The sequence below is a fragment of the Pyxicephalus adspersus genome, chromosome 4 (genome assembly GCF_032062135.1).
Source record: "Pyxicephalus adspersus chromosome 4, UCB_Pads_2.0, whole genome shotgun sequence".
NCBI lineage: Eukaryota > Metazoa > Chordata > Amphibia > Anura > Pyxicephalidae > Pyxicephalus > Pyxicephalus adspersus.
This window is the reverse complement of record NC_092861.1, coordinates 98,105,955-98,127,890: the sequence shown is the minus strand read 5'-3', so window position 1 is coordinate 98,127,890 and position 21,936 is coordinate 98,105,955. Positions and strand designations below refer to the sequence as shown.

Sequence of the window (21,936 nt, the reverse complement as noted above, 5' to 3'; positions counted from 1 at the left end):
CTCAGAGAAATTTCCTTCCGTGAAACCGGTCCCTGGGGCCAAAAAGGTTGGGGACCGCTGCTCTATGTTACTTTTATTGTTCTTGTTATATCCTGAAGTTTTCACTATAACAAAAGTAACAGTCACTGAAATGATCTCCTGCCTCTCGCCAAACCAAAGGTATACCAAATGGCATCTTATCACGTTTTCCCTTTGTCCACATCCGTGAGCCCTCGACACACTGTTATTAGGGGCCCAAGACTGATCTTGATCACCAAGTTTAACTTTTGACTGGGAATGCTGAAACTGCCACAGATATAACAAAATGAATCAGGGTTGTATAGGAACTTACAACGAGAAACAGCAGAGCCAGACCTGATCAGAAAGAAAGGAAATACGTGTGTAAGTAGAAAAATAAATTTGGTTATGCACTACGTAGAGCAGCGCACAACCTCTGACCACACCGTCTCGTGTGTAAATGAATAGCCTATACAAATCCACGCCACAATAATTGCATTAATATAAGCAGTAGAGAAAAAACTAACGTGATAGAAGAAAATTTACTGCACTTTCAGAATCAGCATAGCTATTTTATTAGTGTAAATCAGCTTAACAATTGAAGTCAACAAAAACATTTTTCAATTTTGTTCCCCAGTGTAGTATGAAATCCAAGCTTTCTGTTTGGTCATGGGTCATAAAAACACCTGATATGGGAAGAAGATTCAGGAAGTTCAAATATGTTCAAGTGCACAGAAAGGAATGGAAATGGTGACTATCTAAAACATTTAGGTGGTTCTTCCCTCTGAAGTGAAGCAACACAGTAAATCACACACCCAGAATAATGGAATTCAGTGGTCAGATAGAAGCAAAGATACTGCATGGTCACCAAAAAGATGAGTATATTCCCTCTTTCTCTACAGGTATACATCTATAGACAATAATAGGCTGACAGGGTTAAATTTAAAAAGAAAAAAAATACATAATGCTTTGTGGTTGATAACATTTTTATTTGGATTTTATGCAATAAATGTTAACATTAAAGTCTAAATTGTTTGAACTAAAATAAAAAATTAAAGTGTGTGTGTATATATATATATATATATATATATATATATATATATATATATACACACACACACATACACACACATACACGATTAGTCCATATGTATTCATACCTTTTGCTCTGAAACACTTAAAGATCTGGTCCAACAAATTAACTTCAGGAGCCACATAAGTTTAATATGGTTAACCTGTGTGCAATCAAGGTGTCAGATGAGGTCTATATTCACACATAAAAAGCAGATTTGACTCTGCACACCACTAAGCAAGCATCATGAGGATTTGAAGAACCCCATAAAACAGGTAAGAAATGGAGAAGTATAGATCCAGGTTGGGTTATTAAAAGATTTGCTCCCAAGGATCACTATAATATCTAATATACTAAAGATCAGAAAATAGCAACACTACAACCAAGACAACAAAATGGCCAACCATCAAAACTCATACTCAGATCATTAAATCTGGGATACAGTCACCAAGAAACAAAAGGATAACAGAAAAAGATCCACAAATATCCTATTTTTCCACTTAAAGCTGTGCAATCCATAGAGTGGGGCTTTTTGTAACAGTGGCCGGGGGGGGGGGGGCACATTTGGAGTTTGCCCAGCAGCATTTGGCGGACTCCGCAAACACATTGAACTCTTTGCCTATCATGTGAAACAATGACATCGCTCTGCTACGCTTAAACACATCATCTAAAACAACTCCCTGTCCCAGGCCTATGATTGGACAATAACCTCCCCAGCATTAACCCCGAGTGTGAAAAAAAGATGCTGAAAGCGGTAATCCCGAGTCACACTTGAGGTAGCTAAAACAGTGAAATTAAATAAAACCTTAACTGATCCGCCGGCGTCCTCATTCATGATCCCCGCCCTCTCGCTTCCTCCAGCCGGCATCCTCTGCATCCGATGAGTCACCGCGAGTTCTCGCTCATGTCGGTGCAAGGGGACGTTGTGTTGGGGGGAGTGGCCGGAATTTCAAATCTATTTGTATTGCATACAATACAAAGTAACTGTATTGAATGCAATACCGCGGATTTATATGTGTAAAAGCAGTACATGGTCTTTAATGAAAATGTATTTTACAGTATATGAGTATAATTTACAGTATAAGAGAAAAAAAAAATGTTTTATTTAATTTAATATTTTAACATGATTTTGTGTTTCAAACTTTATTATATTCATACCATATTATACTATAAAATACATTTTCATAAAAAAAACTGGAAAAAAGCTGGATATTCACAGCACCTGCATCAACAAGTTTTGTCTCCCCTCCTCCTCCAAGTGAACATTCTTGGGATTGGCAGTTGGGATCTAGTACATTATACAGACCTCCAAACCAAAGTTTAAGTTCAAATCTGCTAGAATGAAGGATATCTAGCATGGCTTTCTCTTTTTGGGCATAGGCATTAAAATATTTGAAAACATATTTTGTTTTTCCTGGATACCCTGGGTAATATAAGCATTTTTAAATTCTACTGACAACCATTTTACCAGACAGGACATAGGAAAAAAAAAAAAAAACTGCAAGTGAGGCAGCCCTTCCTTACTCCACTAAAACAATTTTCATTACCACCATCTGTGTTGCCGATGGAGAATACCCTGCCTTTTTATCTTGTGAAACCTTGTCAGCAGGACATAAAAGGAGAATAAATCTCACCTGCATTAGGCTGTACAGAAATATAGTAAATATACATACATACATACATACATACAGGTAGTCCCCGAGTTAAGGACATCCGACAAATGGACGACTCCTAGATACGGACGGAGGCTTGATAGGGGGGCAGTTTAGCATGGTTTGCAGAAGAAATCTTTTGCTAAACACAGCTGAGATTGTGGGTGATCTTAAGGACTGAGCTCTTCTGCAACATCTTGTAACTCTTTATTGACCCAAGAAAAAAACTCATATCATTTGCATATCAAAGCACAGCTTGCTCCAAAAGTTAATAAATGTCTAGGCTCCATAAAGTTTGTGCTAGCATGCAACCCAATCAGCTGAAAACAGATTATTTGAGGAATGTTCCCTGGGCATTGACCATTCAGGCTCCTAATTCTCATTAATTTCCTTGTTCCCTTCAAAATTACTAATCAATAGTGCATCAAAAAGATATTAGTTAGGCCTTGTGCATTTTATGCTATTGTTCTGTAAGAAAGATGTTCACAAATTCACAATACATCCACGTGTCCTCAAAAGAGCTGAGATCGGTTATTTCAAAGCCATTATTTCTAATTTCTAGAGCTCTTTAGTCACTGGCAAGGTACAGATGGATTGGCATAAGGCCAATGTAGTTCCCATCTTCAAAAAGGCAGCAGAGTCATTACCAGGTAACTACAGACCCGTTAGTTTAACGTCCATGGTTGGAAAGGTCCTAGAGAGTTTGATAAAGAACCACATAGAGGAGTTTCTGCTGAAAAATATTATAAGTGATAGTCAGTATGGCTTCAAGAAAGACCAAAGTTGTCAAACAAATTTACTCTCTTTTTATGAGGAAATACAGAGGTAGAAAGCGGAGTAGCAGTTGAATATAGTGTACTTGGACTTTGCTAAAGCATTGGACACTGTACCCCACAGACGGTTAATAAGCATGTTAGGGTCAATAGGTTTAGAAAGGTCAATCTGTAAAAGGATAAAGAACTGGCTTAAAGACCGCATCCAGAGAGTTGTATTTAATGATTCATACTCTAAATGATATAAGGTTATTAGTGGTGTACCCCAGGGTTCAGTGTTGGGACCTTTACTGTTTAACATCCTTATAAATGATATAGAGTTTGGGATTAAACGTACCATTTCTGTGTTTGCAGATGACACCAAACTATGTAATGGAATTAAGTCCATACAGGATGTCTATAATCTACAAGCAGACCTGGATGTACTGTTTCATTGGGGAGCCAAGTGGCAAATGACATTTATTATAGATAAATGTAAAGTTATGCACTTGGGAGCTAACAACATGCATGCTTCATATTGTCTAGGGGGAATACACTTGGAGTCAGAAAAGGAAAAGGATCTGGGGGTTCTGGTAGATCATAGACTTAATAACAGCATGCATTGCCAAGCCGCAATATCTAAAGCTAGCAAAGTACTTTCTTGTATTAAAAGAGGAATAGACTGCAGAGATCAAGACATAACCCCGCCCCTGTACAAAGCATTGGTCAAAAATAACAGTGGCTGTTGATCCAGGGAACATCCGATTGCCTTATGGAATCAGGAAGGAATTTTTTTTCCTGTTAAAGCAAATTGTACCAGGGTTTTTTTTGCCTTCCTCTGGACGAATTATGTCTTATAGGGTTTTATATCTGGGATATGATTATTTCCCTAGTGATTGAACTTGATGAACTTATGTCTTTTTTCAACCTAACCTACTATGTAACAAATATCACAAAAAGGCATTTGTCTTTGGAAACAGTTGACCAGTTACTGTTCGTTTATTTTGCCAAATAGAATCCCACACTGATGCACAAGAAATTGAATCAAAAAGATGGCAATAGACAGTATAGGGCAGTCTCCTGATCATGTGCAATCAGCTCACTACAATTGTACATGTTTAGTTGATGGCAAAAAGATAGAGGGATGGGCAGACTAATCTATTAACCAGAAAGTAATTTAGGGTTAAGAGAATGTCTGTCACAGCCACAGACTTGTTTTAGTTTTTTTTTTTTTTTTAGGCATAAGAAGCCTAATTTAGCCTTTTCCAAATTTAAAACCAGCAGTCATAATATATCTTTTGTGACCATGTTCTGTAATACAAAAAGCCATTATATCAGGCCAACGTAAAGATAAAGAAAAAAGAAGGGCTAGTTTACCATGCGGACATTAGAAAATGTTTTTCCTTCCTTTCGATTACAGGTATGGGCAAAACCATAAAAATTAGTTAAAAACAGACACAGTAGTAATAACTACAGAATTAGATTTGTTAGATACCAATTCTGCTATTATCATTATTCTTCTAAACTCTATAGTGAAATCTTTCTTGCTGTAAGAAATAAAATATGGGTGCAGAATACAAAGATGGTCATTATCATATCACAATGACTAATAATAGCAAACAATAAAGAGGACCCTGCTCTTGACAATTTACAATCTAAGGAGTTTTAGTGCAATGGCTAATACTATATTGGTCACTATTGCCAGCAGATACTGTCAAAATAGGGAAAATGACTTGCTGCAAGAAGCTGCAGCAGTCCAGAAGCTTTAGTGTACCATTTTGACATATTTAATCTGTTTCAATATATGCAGATCAAAGAGGCGATTCCTGGTGTCAACTACATGAAATAACTTTCATTATCTGGAATGTATGTAGCATGAAAGGATTTTTTTTTTGGCAGCTGTAGATGTCCCCTCTACTACCCCCTCTATTCATTACCTACGGTTAGGACTTTTAAAATTCCTCTGCTAGCAAATGTAGGGTGATGACATTATCCCCCTACCTTTAAAAAAAAAAAAAAAAAACTTTATATTTCTTTTTTCACATGCCAGAAATTTTGATCATGATAACAAATTCATTACTTTCACACATCAAAACAATGCTCATATCTGTCAAAATCATACCAAAAACTAGCACATGCCTGTTTCCCTAGGGTTTTTTTCCCCATTTCCCACTTTCCTCAGGTTTAATTCCTGTGTCAGTTGTCTCCAAGAAGAAGATAAAGGGTTTCCTTTCTTTAAGGCTTAGTCTACACAGACTGTTTCCCCAGCTTTTAAAGCCCATGTTTGAAATCCCCATGCATTCCAATGGGCTAGTCTACACCAGGACGTTTCCTTCAGGCAAGAGCTTTAAGATCTTAAACGTTTATTAATTAATAAATTAATAATAATTATTATTATTAAATTAAAAATTAGATTTTTTTTTTTAAGCCATAATTTTGGGTTTTTGTTTCAAATTAAAGAGTGGAAAAAGTTTTCCTTTAGAAAACATGTTAAATAGTGCCTAAAGTCACAATTTGATTAGAGAAATAAATTTGTGGTTCATATAGGATGTGGCACATGGTTATAAGATTTAAGAATGTGAAGTACCTACCACTAGCATTTTGTGAAGAGGTTTAAATGTATTAAAGTGGGGAAGCATATTTAGACAAATTAACGTTTGAAAGTTTTCCTTTATCCATATTGTAAAGGAGACCGAAATCACCCAACCTGCACTAATCAAATGCATGACTTCACAAGTATATGGAGGCTCCAATAATGACCTATGAAGAGATGGGATATAGAATATATATCCTAGATATAGAACAGGAAGTAAAACCGTCCTAAAATGTGTTTAAAGCCAAAGTCAGACAATCTGCAAAATAGCAGGTCGTGTATGGTGTTTCAGCTATGCGGTGGCTGCTAGCTAACAAATTGTGGTCCAAAAAATGGCAACATCTGAACATGAGACAGGGTGAAAGGCGCCCAAAGCTCATTAATGAATATACTGAAGGGGGGCTATCCCAGTTTGTCCAATCCAACAGAAGCAATAATGAAAAAAAATATTTTCAAAGCATACAGTGCATCACAGCTTGCTTCATATGGGACTGCGTAGCTATAAACCAGTCATAGTATTCAAGTTGGACCCCGTTCTCGGTCAAAAAGCACCTACAAAAAGGGATGTGAGTATTAGAAAACGAAGCAATAATAGAAGAAAAAATGTCTAATAAATCATGCTTTGCCAGATTTTCACCTCACCAAATCTGGGCCTCTTTGTAAAAAAGTTTGGACACCCCTGGCCTAGATGTTCGAGAATTAGAGGGTGGTGCTGCACCATTTAAAAAAAAAAAAAAAAAAAAAAAAAAAAAAAAAAACAACCTTTTATGTAAAGTGAAATTTCTGCGTCTAGGTACGCTTTAAGGTCAACCTAAAGGCATTCTTTCATTTCATTTTTCATGAGAAATGGTCACAGTCTAAAGCTACGTACACACTTCCAATTATTATCGTTGGTAAACGAACGATCCTGCACGATATCTGCGAACGATCGTATAGCACTGATCCTGTACATACAGATAACGACACGATCGTTCGCAGATATTGTACACACGATAGATGCGATCGTTTGAACGATACAGGAAGTGACATGCACCACAGGAAGGGAGCGAACGTTCATTCACCGCGCATGCTCAGACCATGGACGATCAATGAACGACCATACACACGATAGATGGTCAACGATCGTCGTCCAATCCGATCCGCCGGTCTGGTCGTTCATTTCCAACGACTATCCTCGTTCGTCGGCGTCGTTGGTTACTTTTTTTACGAACGATTTTTGCCCAATCGATCGTTCGTCGTTCATTTCCAACGATAAAAATTGGAAGTGTGTACGCAACTTAAGGCTAGTCAGCACAGCTTATTTTCCCAACACACAATTAAGAGCATACAGTAGAAGCAGATCGTACATTCTGCATCCAGTTCGCAAGGATGGTGGCAAACCTGGAAACATATCCCAACCAGAAAAAAGTAATAAGATTTGTAAATGTTTATACATTGCAAAAAATCTGGCATGGAGAGAATTTTATTCCAAAAATTGTGTTCATGGCCTTTCATGTGGACATTCTGGTCCAAGTATTTTATCTTTATACTCATGGGAGAACCAGAGTGCCACCACTGCAAACACTGCTTTGACCTCACAATGGAGCAACCATGTTTTACCAACAGTCGTTCTAAAACATCATAGTTCTCCCCACAGGGTTTTAGCCGATTGCTCCACCCGGTTGCATTGAATACCCCGCCCAGCTCTCATCTTCGGATGCATGGATCTCAGCGAGGCTGGTCTGTGCCATCTGTGCTCTGTGTCATCCCTTCAGAGGATTGCTGCCGATGAGAGGTGAGCACACAGTTCAGCCTTCATGGGAAGTAGACACAGACAGCCCCGCCCCCATCTCATAGCACAAGCTCGGATTACTGTTTAAAAAAAAAAATAAATAAAATAAAAAATCTGGCTGTGAAATGTATCCACCTCTAGCTCTGCGTGTGAATTCTGCATCCTCACAGCTCTGTGTGTACAAACCTCCTTATCTCCTAAACTGTATGTCACAATGACCTGTAATTTTCAGGGTGTACAGGGGACCTTCATAGATACTAGGTATTACAATTTCAGCTTTAATGAATTTCAAGATATGGGGTCACAAATGTAAAAAGGTATGAAAATTGAACATTGGGTTTGCGGTTTTAAAGGAAAGTGCAACTTGGAGTCCTAAATTGGAAATGCCAATTGGGGACCCCAGTGCCACTAACCTAGCAAAGAGCATTGGGATGGGGCCCCTAAATATACCTACCTGTCACAAATCCATACTTATGAGACTACTGTCTGCTTCTCTTCTTTGAACTCCAATTTCTCAGAGGTGGGAGGTACAAAATTGAAAATATAGGGGCAAGTGGCGGGCACATTCTTCCCTTACAATCTCATTACTACAGCAGCATTAGAACATAAAACACTCTGCCCATTAAAATGGGCTTCCCTGCCCTGGTACACATTCCTGTCTATTTAACTAACATTCTGAACGTCAATTGGGAAATGGGGAGGTGTAAGAAACCAAAAATATAGGTACAAGTGGGGAACATCTGTGACTTACATCCCCTAAAACTTTATCACTATGGTATCATTAGAAAATGAGGTTGAGGTACAGGAAGGGTACAGTCATGTGTAACAAGGAAGTATATTTTGATGGACAGTTTTTTTTTTTTTAATGATGTAATGATACCACGGTGATGAAAGGGATCACCACAAGTGTCTCCCACTTCCACCTAAATTTTTTTTTCCCTGCACCTCCTAATTCTGGAGAAATTGGGGTTTGAGGTAAGATGCAGACAGATATGTATAACAGAGCAGGAAGCAAACTTTGCTAGGTAGAGATTTATGTTCCCATATTGCCATAGTAATTACATTTTTAAAAGGTTTAGCCACAAGTGTCCCGCACTTGCACCTACAGTTTCACTTTCCTATGCCTCCACGTGTACCTTAAAAATTTCAAGTTAATACAACCAACGGTTCAGGAGATATGAAGGTTTGACCATAGCGAGTTGTTAGGCTGCAGAATATGACAAGCAACTTTTACACTCACATAGCTACCACACTGCGCTGCCGATGACATTACACACTGTGGATAAACTTCACAGACAGTTTTTATATAGAATATGGGCAGTGATGAGAGGGGGTCACTGTCTGTCCTGTCCCTATCTGATATCACATGCATGATGCTATTAAAGCATCGCCACATTTTTAACATTATATTAAAGAGTAATGTAATGTAATGGAAAAATGTGCGTTTTTTGTTTTTACACTTTTGTGGAGAGGACCTCTCCCCTTCAGTCTTCACTTCCATTTCGGTAAAGACCGAAGGGGAAATCCGCAGCCTCCTGGGATATTTGTATCACATATCCCAAGAGGCTCTGCACTTCTCCGTGTTTGCATGCACCTTCAGAGTATTTCTTATAATGTAAAAAAAAAAGTGTTCAATCTAATGCATGCGCAGTGCAAGGCGGAATTGGACGTACAAGTGAGCATCAGAGAAAAGGTGGAAGCTGAGCCAGCATGGGCCTGCTGGGCTAATTTTGTAAAAGAATCAAGTGGAAAAAAAAATGTTTTCACAAAAGTTCACTTTAACTAAACAGACACAGGAGCACATCTGAAGTCAGGCTGAATTCACACCGGCAGTAAGGTTACATTTGTCCATTCCTCATGCCAGGAACCACTGCTGCTTAAAAAACTTCTAGCTCTGAAGATGCCCAGCACTCACCGCCTGTTACCAATCCTAGATGCCCAGCACTTACCGCCTGTTACCAATCCTAGGTGCCTAGCACTTACCGCCTGTTACCAACCCTAGGTGCCCAGCACTTATGGCCTGTTACCAATCCTAGGTGCCTAGCAGTTGCCAGAAGTCACTCAGAAGGGGTAAATGTTTTTTGCTGCTAATATGAGCTAAGCCTAACTTGTTACACCACGTTCATTATACTATTACACTACTACAAAGGATTACACTCTTAAAACTTAGAACACTAGTAAGTTGGGTCACAATACACAGCATAGGACAGTTGTGGCAAAATACATAGAATAGAAAAATTGGATATACTATAGCGGGGCAGGCATTACAAAGTTGTAACAAATAATTGGGAGAAGGTAGAACACTGAGGTTACTAGATACCCCATGGCATAAACAACTGGGAGCACTAAATTTACAGTGTTTTGTCACACCCCCTTTTTTACCACCCGGCTACAGCTTCCTACCACCGGGCTGAAAGAAATTTCTGGGGAGAACACTGAACATGATCACCTAAAATTAAAAATCAGACATCTACTTGATATCCTCTCTCAATTGAATTGCAGCAGGGTTGGCTCAGAGGAGTAAAAGTAAATAATAATGAAGTTTAAACATTTCAGTACGACGTTGCTAACAGATTTTGCGTACCCAATTTAATTATAAACAAATGCATTTTTTTGTTATCTCTGAAGTCACAGTAGTTGTTTTAAAGGAGATCGGCCAAAATCAGGTCATGGATGTTAGTAACTTTCAGGAGCCAACACTATTGAAGGCCTCCTCGATCTTGCCGCATTCTTGGACTCAAAATCTTCACACCATTTCTTCAAAATAGTTATACACACACACCTTAACAAGCACTCAATGTTTGCATCATATTTCCAACCACAGTGAAAAAAGTACACTCAAATGTTAGAAAGAAGGTCGGTTCAAGAGCTTTTTAGCAACACCTTTTGGAAGCTGTAAAAGTCTAAATTTAAAATAAATTTTTTTAACCCCTGAGCCTGCCAGTGTTACTCAGGGTGTGGGGATGGCATTTAACCATGTGGTGTCTCCCTCTCCAGAAGGCATCCCTCCCTCAAATCTCAATCTACTTCCATCTCATCTGTGCTCACATCTGCTGGAGCTGGCTCCAGATTCCTCACCTTCTGCCTCCCTGGGAGATTTTAACCCTCTCCTCACCCAATAGGACTTGTGGGGAGGGGATTCCCCAACCACACTGGGCTCTACTGCATACACAGCCAGCTCTGCCTGGCAAATAGATATATTGGATCCTGATACATGCTGCACATTAGAAGGCACACTGAATCCCCACCAATCCTCCTGCACACCCCAACAAAGTTATTCTGCTGCAGTGATCAGGAGAACTGAGAGTGATGACAGACCTTCTATAGCAGATCCAGTGGCAAGTCCCTCACAGATGGTCTTTTCTAATTGTATTTCTTCATCCAATTCCCTGGTGGCACAAATGAAGGATCACAACCTACTAGGTCCTGGGATATCCCAAAGCATTGTCCCTACTATGGACCCAAATATTGCACCTTCTGGCCTTCAGAGGCCTAATAAGGCTGACTAGATTGACCACCATACCTGTAACCCATGGTTCATGGCAAGCTTATGTTCAGCATCTCCCCACCAAAGATGATTTCTGCCTTTTAATTTAAGAGGTTTAAGTAGCCTGTACAGTAGAAATTCATACTCTACACACAGACCTCCAGGACCTGGTGGGCAGAGTTGATAGTAATGATGATGATGATATACAGGGTACTAAAGCCCAGACTTTACAACTTCAAGACCAGGTCTCTTCCCAAGCTTCACCAATTAGAAATCTTCAGTTTCATCTTGAAGATCTTGAAAATAGATCCCGATGTATTATTAAACTTCGAGGACTTCTAGAGGCTACTTAACAGTCTGACCTCCCTCTGGTAAATCAAGCAGTCTTTAACAGCATCCGGGGCCGTCAATTTTATAGAGTGCACAGAGCCCTGCGACCACCTGGCCCCAATATGTTATTTGTAGGCCCCAATATGTTATTCGTAGATTGCAAGATTATCCCTTGAAAGAGGACATCATACGTGCAGCTAGGAACAGGAGAACCATGAAGTTCAATGGGGCACAATTACAAATATTTCCTGATGTTGCCTGGGCCACACTCCAGCGACGACGTACTCACCAACCACTGCTGACGTCTCTACGTGACCACTCCATTCCTTATCGATGCGTGTTCCCCTTTAGCATAATAGCGCATCTTGATAAAAGATCTGTGATTCGCAAACACCCTGAAGACCTTTCACAATTCTGTACAGAGCTTGGAATTCCTTGTCCATCTATTGCAAGATGGGACCCACTCCCGGTTTCTCCCGGGAGTTGAGAGATGGCAAGAAGCTCACAAACAAAAACATCCTTCTCGTAATGGCTCCTCTCCGCCAGCAAGAAATACTTTGCAGGCTGGTTCTTCACATACCTGATTGCCTTGATATCAGCAAGTGGACTCTAATACCCTTTTGTTTTTTTGTACATTTGAATGTCTACCTGGTTTCCATATGACTTAAGCTTTGAATTCATGTGAACGATCTCACTAATCTCTGGTCATAATGTATGCTATTTTACTTTAACTGCTTCATTCCTGATACTTACTTCAGCATTGGGGTTTAACATTTACAGGCTGGAAGGGGAGGTCTTATGTTGGTATATCAATCTGGCTATGTTAGTTTCCTCCTTCAGGAGCCCCCCCTCTTGTCAGTGTGCGCCATTTTGGTTGCCCAAACTCCTCCTACGCACCACATTGGGATACACTCCTTGTCCATTTTTGTTTTTTTGGTATATGTTTCCAGATAGGCTTTTGGGCAAGGACATGATCCCCGCCGAGCTGACTCATCTATTGTTACCAAATATTGTTTGTTTTTGATCTTCTTCTATATGCTAATCCTTTCTCTTCTCTCCTCACTCTTCACCCTTTGAGGATGCTTAGGTTCAGCTGGGACAATGTATGGTGTCGAATACATTTTTTATTTTCCTATGTCTTTGCCATGGTTAGACTATTGTCACTCAATGTCAAAGGTTTGAATTCCAACGCCAAACGCAAATTGGCCTTACAGGAACTAAAGTGCCAAAGGCAGATACTGCCTTTTTCCAGGAAACACATTTAGATGAAAAGGGCGCATTTAACTTTGCTAAACAACAGTACCTAACTGTGTTTTTCAGCGCCAGGTAAAAAAAAAAAAAAAAAAAAAAAAAAAAAATTTCAGCTGGAGCGGCCATACTCATACCACTTTCTCGGTCACCAAATCCATTTTGGACACAGAGGGGTGATTTAATATTTTACAAGGCTGGCTGGAGGCAAAGGAAGTTTGCACGGTCCTTTGCTGGCTTTAGATGTCTCCTCCACTGCCATGGTTTATTAGAAGAATTGCGTAATCACCATTCTACAGATACTTTTTTTTTTCTACTTTTCTTTTCCTATTCTCATAGTACACACTCTAGACTAGACTTCTTCTTTGTGGATGTTTCTACCCGTCAAGCTAATACACTCGGATATATGTTCTATTACATGGTCTGACCATGCACCTGTAGTTCTAGTGGCTAAGCTAGGTATAACCCCAGTGAGAAAGTGTCATTGAAAACTTAATGACTTCCTGCCTAAATATCCTGCAATTAAAGAGGCTTTTCAAACCTCTTTGGATGCCTACTTTCTGGAAAATTCACAATCGATGGCACGGACTTCCACATTTTGGGAAGGCCATAAAGCGGAATCCGCTAAACCTAAGGATGCATTGGCCCTACTTATGCAACTAGAGGCATCCCTAGAACAACTGGAACGGTCACTTTATGCTAACCCTACTATTACACTACTTCGTAAAGTTATAGATGTGAGGCATCAACTTAAGGAGATAGCTGTAGGTAAGGTGGGAACATTTCTGCTATATTTTCGACAACGATACTATGATAAGGGTTATCATAGACTATTGACTCGGCTATTGAAAAGCCTGATGAGTCCATTACATCGGAAGAAATAACAGCCACTTTTTATAACAGCCAGACAGCCTCCGATATCGCCACTATAAAACTTATGCCACTACCTTAATACCATACTTAACTACGTTGTTCAATGATTTCTTAGAAGGAGCACCAATACCTCAAACTATGCAACACTCCTTCATATCGGTGTTCCCGAAACCCTTTAAAGATCCTCAATGCCCCACTATCGCCCCATTGCCCTCTATAATTCAGATTTAAAAATATATACTAGAATTTTAGCCACTAGATTAGGGACATATCTTCCTGAAGTTACATCTAAGGATCAAGTTGGCTTCATATTTGCTAGTCAAGCTGGTGATAACACAATTGAAGTACAATTGACCTTATTGATGCATTGAATAAGCTCGATCTAGATGCGGTGGTATTGAGCCTTGATGCTGAAAAGGCTCAGTTGGCCTTTCCTAATGCAAACCCTAAGCTGGATAGGAATAACCAGCCCTGTTTTCCAGGCTATTACAGCACTTTTTACCACTTCTACTGCAGAAGTATGACTAACGTATGCAAACTCCCCTAAGAATCGCAATTCTAAAATCAAACTAGGCAAAGCTGTCCTCTTTCCCCCTTAGAATTTGCTCTTTATATTGAACCACTCGCAAGAATGATCCGCCAAGATCCAGACAGTAAAGAGTCCCTACTGAGACAAGTCTTTTACTATTTCATTATATGCTGATGATGTCTTTTTGACCCTTACTAACTCTATCACCCTTCAAAAACCCCCATAGTGTATTAAAGGAGTATGGCTCACAATCAGAGTACAAGATTAATACTAACAAAACAGAATTATTTTTATAAACTTACCTCTTTGCCTGCAACAGCATCTCCAAAAGCAATATCCATACTGTTGGAGCTCAGATTTTGGTAAATACAGTGGTACCTCGGTATAAGTCTGCTTTGGAATAAGTCCAATTTGGTATAAGTGCTGTTTGGACACGAAAAATTATACAAAAAGTATACAACCTTTGCTTGGTATACAACCTTTGTGCTAGAACTTGTATGGGTCAAAATGAGTCATAACATCGCGCGCTACCCTTATTTATCTCTCGAGAGACAAAGCCACGACTGCCCACGTGCGTCAGTACACCAGTTGCTACCATTTAGTGAACCCGCGCTATAACTCCCTGTGAATTACATAACGTCTCCTCCTCCTCCTCCCTTCTCAGCACCATCCTAGTAGGCACTTGACTCTTCTCAGCAAGGTAAAGTGAGGTTAAAATTTTCATTTATTTAATCTAATTGCTTTTGTATTTATGTATTTTAGTATTAACCACCTGAGCGTTACACTGAGGTCTAGATTTCTGTACCAAAAGTGTTCCACTGTTTTTCATGAAATTTTTTTTTTACATTGTAGACCTGTAACTTACAGAAATATGTCCGAACAAGGGTCTAGTAGATATTATGAATATAAAAAATGTTTAAAACACACAATCATGTAAAAAAAAAAAAAAATATATACTTTTAATAAAATTAAAGGAAAAACACAAATCAGCTTAAACATGACTACATAAACAAATCAAAAATACTGAAAATACTGAAAAAGCAATAACTCTGTATATTGTAAAGTACTATATTATTCTAAAACACCTCCCTAGTGTGGCAATTTTTAAAACTTTGTGTCTTTATTGGAGTTTGTTTTGAATTATTTTGTATTTGATTGGATACGGGAGTTTGTATCCAATCCAGTGCAAAATATGAATTTGAATTTCCAAGTTATTTACTTTTATTTTATTTTTTTGTATTGGATTGGATACGGGAGTTTGTATTCAATCCAATACAAAATGAGCGTTTGAATTTACCAGTTATGTACTTTGTATTAATTTTATATTATTTTGTATTGGATTGGATACAGGAGTTTGTATCCAATCCAAAATATGAATTTGAATTTACCAGTTATATACTTTGTATTTATTTTGTATTGGATTGGATACAGGAGTTTGTATTGAACCCAATACAAAATGAATGAATGAGTTTGAATTTGAATTTCCCGCACACGCGCCGACGTCATCACACACGCAGGGAGAAGCCGAGCGGCTTTTTTTTCCCCGCCGGACGGCTTCTCGTTTCAGAAGGCACCCGGCGCTGGACGGAGAACGACGCGGGACGATCAGCGGGACCAGGTAAGAAGCCGGCCGGCTTCTTACCAGTCCCGCTGGTATAGGAGAAGGCACCCGACGCTGGAGAGGGAGATCGACGGACGACGATCGACGGAGGACGACGCTGGAACACGAACACGACGCTGGATGAGCAGGTAAGTTGGGATTTTAATGTATGGAAAATCTCGGGGTTAACCAAAATAGCACTTTTTTTTAGCCCGTACCAAGGTCGGGCTTAACGGTCGGGAGGTTAAGCAATGTTTAAATTATTTTATACAACCCTATCAATGTATAATATGCCAAAAACAATAGTATTTTTTTTTTTTCATGGGAACAGATTATTAATTTTCCATTTATATCTTATAGGAAAAATTTGTTTGGTATAAACCCAAAAATCTGGAACGGATTAAGGACTTATGCCAAGGTACCACTGTACTTAGGAATTTCACTTACTGCTTCTTATGGCCTTTTATATGCTGCTAATTACCCTCTTCTATTTAGGGAACTCATCTTACTTATTCAAAAATGGTGAACCCCACCATTTACTTTTTTGGTCATAAAGCTTTAATTGAAATGTCTATCTGTCCTAAACTAATATATTATTTTGCTACATTACTGATACCGATTCCACGGTCCACTCTTGGAAGATTGCAGGCGACGACCCCCAATTTTAGTTAGGGATATAAACGGCATTGTTTACACAAATCAGTCTTATGCTCCCTAAATAATTGGCAACGCATCTCTGTCAACTTACATCCTGGTCCACCCTGCATTCCTTTAATAGATGGAGTTTCTCTGGAACTCGCATTATCATGCCCCAGAGAGCTTATTACTAGGGCCTATACATTTCGAGGGGAATCTGACTTCAATGCAAGGATAAATTTTCCCTAAAAATTTCTGCATCGTTGCTCAATTCATTTTAATTTACTCTGCTCCTCCCCGATAGTTTGTCATGCCAAATGATCCAGGAGCTAACTGCCTTTTCCAATTTTTTTCACATTGTGAACCCCTGTACTAGGCTTCTACCATTGTTTCAGAAGTTACGAGATAAATTCAAACTCCCTCATACTGACTTTTATGGGTATCTTCAAATAAGACATTATGCACACTATTACTAAAAATTTGCCATTTATTTCAATTGACAGACTTTGAGAGACTATGCACAGGAGGACCGTCTCAGAGAGTTAATTTCCGAGATATATTTAATCTTCAACACTGAAACTGCCTGCCCATTTGTCAAACATACCTACATGCTTAACTTCCCTAGCAGTAACTCCGAGTGTGACTCGGGGTAGAAAAAAAGTTGCCGAGAGCGGTAACCCCCAGTCACACTCAAGGTAGGTAAACCTATGGGGAAGATGGTAAACAGACCGCTTACCTGATCCGCCGGTGTCCCACATTGTCCATCGCTGAGATCCCTGTCTTCTTTCTTCGGCGTCTTCTGCACCCGGTGAGTCACTGGGGAAGTTCCTGGTGACGTCGGTGCGTGTGTACATTGCCAGCGGGGCGGGAAAATCAAAATCCATTTGTATTGCATTCAATACAAAATAACTATTTATTGCAATATATTGGATTTATATGTGTACATTTGTTTTCAAGAACATTTACTTTACAGTATATATATATATTTTTTTTTTTCCAAATTATTTATCATTTCTACATGATTTTGTGTTTCACACTTTATTATACTCATACTTTTATATTATACTGTAAAATACATTTTCATGAAAAACAATGTACCGCTTTTAGACATATAAAATCAGAGAGAAATGTACTGCTAGGGAGGTTAAATGGGAATGCAGTTTGGGGAGAGAACTACCATTGGAAATTAGGAAACTTATATGGGATAGTGCTCGTATCTATAAAGAAAATGCATATCAACTAATTATGCATTGGTATCTCACCCCAAATAAATTGCATCCCATTTCCCCATATATTTGCAATGTTTGTTGGCACAGAAGTTGGCACTGTACACCATATTTTCTGAACATGTCAACTTATCGTGTTTTATTGGACAAAGGTTTTATTACCCTTGTCTCTAGAATATTGAAAATCCTTACTTCACTTGACGTAGGTATTCATCCATTGGGCCTACCCATTTCTAATCTCACTAAATTGCACAGAAAACTAGCCTGTCATATTCTCACTGCAGCCAGCTGTCTTATCGCAAAGCACTGGAAGTCCACTTTGCCCCCGGGCATTATGGCTCTATATGCTAAGATAAAAGATGGTAATATATATGCTAGAATCTAGAAAAGGTATGAGAAACTTATGGCAATTTGGACTCCTTGGGACTCCTATCTACTATCTGTCTCTAGTATGTTCCAGCATATGATCACCAATCTTAATTCAGGCCCTGGTAATATTTCTCCGTCCATTACTCCCTCAGGATTAGCACCGGGAGTTTCCCCCTATTAGTCACCATACTTCTGTCCCCTATTCTACATCCTTCTTTGTTCTCTCCCCCTCTCTTCTATATGCTTCTTTTACTGATGTGCCTTGAAATTCAATGTCTTGAATAGTTACATTGTTAATGATGTATTATTATTGTTCATATGTAATGCTTATTAAAGGAACGTTTTTGCTCCCAATTACCTCATCACCAAAAGAATTGCCTTCTGTCAATCTATTTACTGCATGTAATTTGTGATATATGGTAAAATGCTCAAGAGTTATATGCTTTTGACTACTGCTGAATCTGTATTTGGCAATTTTTCTTTTGAAAAAAAAACAAAAAAAAACTTATACCATGATGTGGAGTTTGTTTCCCTGAAACAGCAGTGTTTAAAACCGTCTGACAGGTTCCTACGGTGCTGCTGACGGTCTACTTCCCTTTTCAACACATCCTTTTCTGGTGAAGAATTTCCCAGTCCCACAAGATTAAATGGCAGTAACAGATTCTCCACCAGGGAATATTTTAGGGAATGTCAGATTCCCTGCTTTATAAGTAGAGCCCTTAGAGTCTAAAGTTGCTAAATAATGATGTGCTTAAGGAAGAGGGTGTAATCCTTTAATTTAATTTGCATGTTCATGTTTTAACATTGATTGTAATTTAGACACTTTTGTAATGCAAAGTTTAAATATTTTACTTAGATATATTAAGAGACGCCATACTATACAAATATACAGTATATCTATCCATAGTAAAACAGAGTGGTTTCTACACAGCAGAATAGCACAGGTGCACTCACTTAGTATGTGAAAGACATCTTTACAAAAGGTGGACTCCATATCAATAAAATACTTTCTACAAATCCATCACCTTCCTAAATTGCAATACTTGTATCACATATGCGAGTAACTCTGACTTGCAAACTCCATCTATCTATGCATCGATATGTAGAAGATTCAGACCATATTTGTATGGAATCTATATATATTGTTCTAATGGCACCCGATGGATATGATAATCTGCATTGTTCTGTAAAATTATACAGCAGACGGTAAAACTACGATGATTTGCAGCACAGTGGGTTGGTGTATTTTACACACAGTTGCTGGGAGCAGACAACAAACAGAAATAAAGCAATGTAATTCTCTCAAAGTCCTTTGTTAATGAAATGCTCAGAAAATGAGCAGAGCCTGAAGAACAAGGTTATTTTCTAATTTCTAGGGGAACAGGCCACATAAACCAGTCACCTCTCTATGAAACAGTGTCTTAAGCTGCGTACACACCTGCAATTTTTCTCGTTGGAAAGGATCTTTCACGATCCTTTCCAACGAGAAAAGACTGCACGATGCATGAACGATGCTGTACATACAGCACCGTTCATGCTCTATGGAGAGGGGAGGGGGAGAGCGACGGAGCGGCACCCTGCTGCGCGCTCTCCCCTTCCCTTTCATTAGGATCGGTCGTCGTCCATCGTCCATGGATCCGCCAGGACGGTCGTCGGACGATGGACGACGACCGACTGTACACACGGCAGATTTTCGCCCGATAATTGGCCGATACCGATTATCGGGCGAGAAAAATTTGCCGTGTGTACGCAGCTTAAGTCATAAGGAATAGTAAGATTATCTGCTTACTTCATTGCAAGGTAAATACTTTCATTTTACTAATTATTCAAAGTACACTTTCCTAAACAAATGAAAAAACTTTTGCCATCTAAATTATTTGCAAACAAGCTGATGACATGTTAGGAGTGTTTATCCTCCCTTTTTTAAGCATACAGGAGTTCTATTACTTTTACGGTCTTCTGAACATAAGGATTAAGAATTGTGACAATGTGAAAGGCTGGAACATGCCTGAAAAGTGAATGATTTACACTAGTCTTAAATGAGGATAGAAAATGTATGCATAACCTTAAACAGCTACCAGCAATTGGCTCTGTATAATCCCCATATAACAAAAAGATGATTTAACCTCCTGGGCGTTTCACTGATGTCTGGATTTCTGTACCAAAAGGGGTACACTGTTTTTCATGAAATTTTTTTTTTTAAATTGTAGACCTGTAACTTACAGAAATATGTCCGAACAAGGGTCTAGTAGATATCATGAATATAAAAAAAGTTTGAAACACACAATCATGTAAAAGAATAAATAAATAAATTACTTTTAATAAAATGAAATAAAAACACAAAAATCAGCTTAAACAAGAATACATAAATAAATCTAAAATACTGAAAATGCAATAATTCAGTATACTGTATAGTAATATATTTTTCTAAAACACCTCCCTAGTGTGATAAATTTTAAAACAGAGTCCAACGTCACATACCTATAGACAAAACCACATAAAGATATTTTGTATTATTATTGGATACAGGACTTTGTATTGAATCCAATACAAAATATTTGAATTTCCCACTACGACCCCCATCCACGGGCGCACGCGCGGACATCAGGAATTGCCGAGGGACGGGTACACGAACGCCGAGTGTTCTAATTCTTTCCGAACTTCCGTACTTCCATGCAAAAAGTGTTAAGTTTTTTGCATGGAAATTTATTTTAGATTGTAGGCTATAATTCACTGAATTACAGCTCTGAACAGCTTTTTTGTATTGAGCTCAATACAAAGTTATTTGAATTTCCCGCCTCACCTCCCGCACCTACGCATGCAGCGACGTCACCGGGAAACCCCGGACATCATCACTGCACTCGCCGGGAGAAGGAAGAGAGAAGACGTGTCCGGAGGAGCTGCGGGGACCGGGTAAGTATATTCTTACAGTTGTAATCCGATTGTCATACAATGTATGACAATCGGATTGCAATATAACGTTTGTTTAACCACCTGAGAAAAGTTCGGGTTTAACATTTTTTGCAAGTGTTTTTACCCCGAACCAAGGTCGGGTTTAACGGCCGGGTGGTTAAACAAGAAAAAAATAAAAATAAAAAAAAAAATAAAACAAGCATTCTGCAACAGACTTAAATAGTAGTCAACATTAGGTAGGTAAAGGAATGACTGTCTGAAGGCTTGTTTTTACAGAATCTCTTAATACTTGACTGGGATGGTCAAGTTCAGCAAATGCTTGAGCATACACTATTGAACTAGAATATGGCTTACATACAAACAGCACAATATGTTCTAAATGATTTACTAATGACTTGAACAATGTACCTGAAATATAAATGGAATGTTAATCACAAAATACTTTTATGCTAAGATTAAACCAATTGTGAAATTCATGGTATAGAACTTTGGTATAATAACATGGTTATAATGTGGGAGAAAAGTTGACTAAGAAGTCTCCTCTTTCCTTTATTTTGTTTTCGCTATAGTGTTTTTTCCTACATTTGGTATCTCATTTTTATATTTTTAAGTGTTAATAAATTAAAGGAAAATTAATGTCAAGAAATAGGGTAAACTACAACAATACGAAAAGCAGTAACTTTGCCGATATTTACCTAGAAGCCTGATATTTTCATGAACTTCTCCCTTACATCTGGCATTTAAACATACAAGGTTACTCATACAAGTTGGCATGTCATGTGTCCGACAGAAGAAACAGACCTTCGGCACACCACCTTCTCTTCTACCTCAAATCTACCACCTTATAAATATCTTGCATATACATACACTAATTTTGACAGTTCCAAA

General features: G+C 38.6%; 1 protein-coding gene across 23 annotated transcripts in view; it reads right to left on the bottom strand.

Moving 5' to 3' along the window:
* Positions 1–21,936, bottom strand: part of AFDN (afadin, adherens junction formation factor) — a 182,754-nt gene that overhangs the window by 150,185 nt on the left and 10,633 nt on the right. The window lies entirely within an intron of this gene.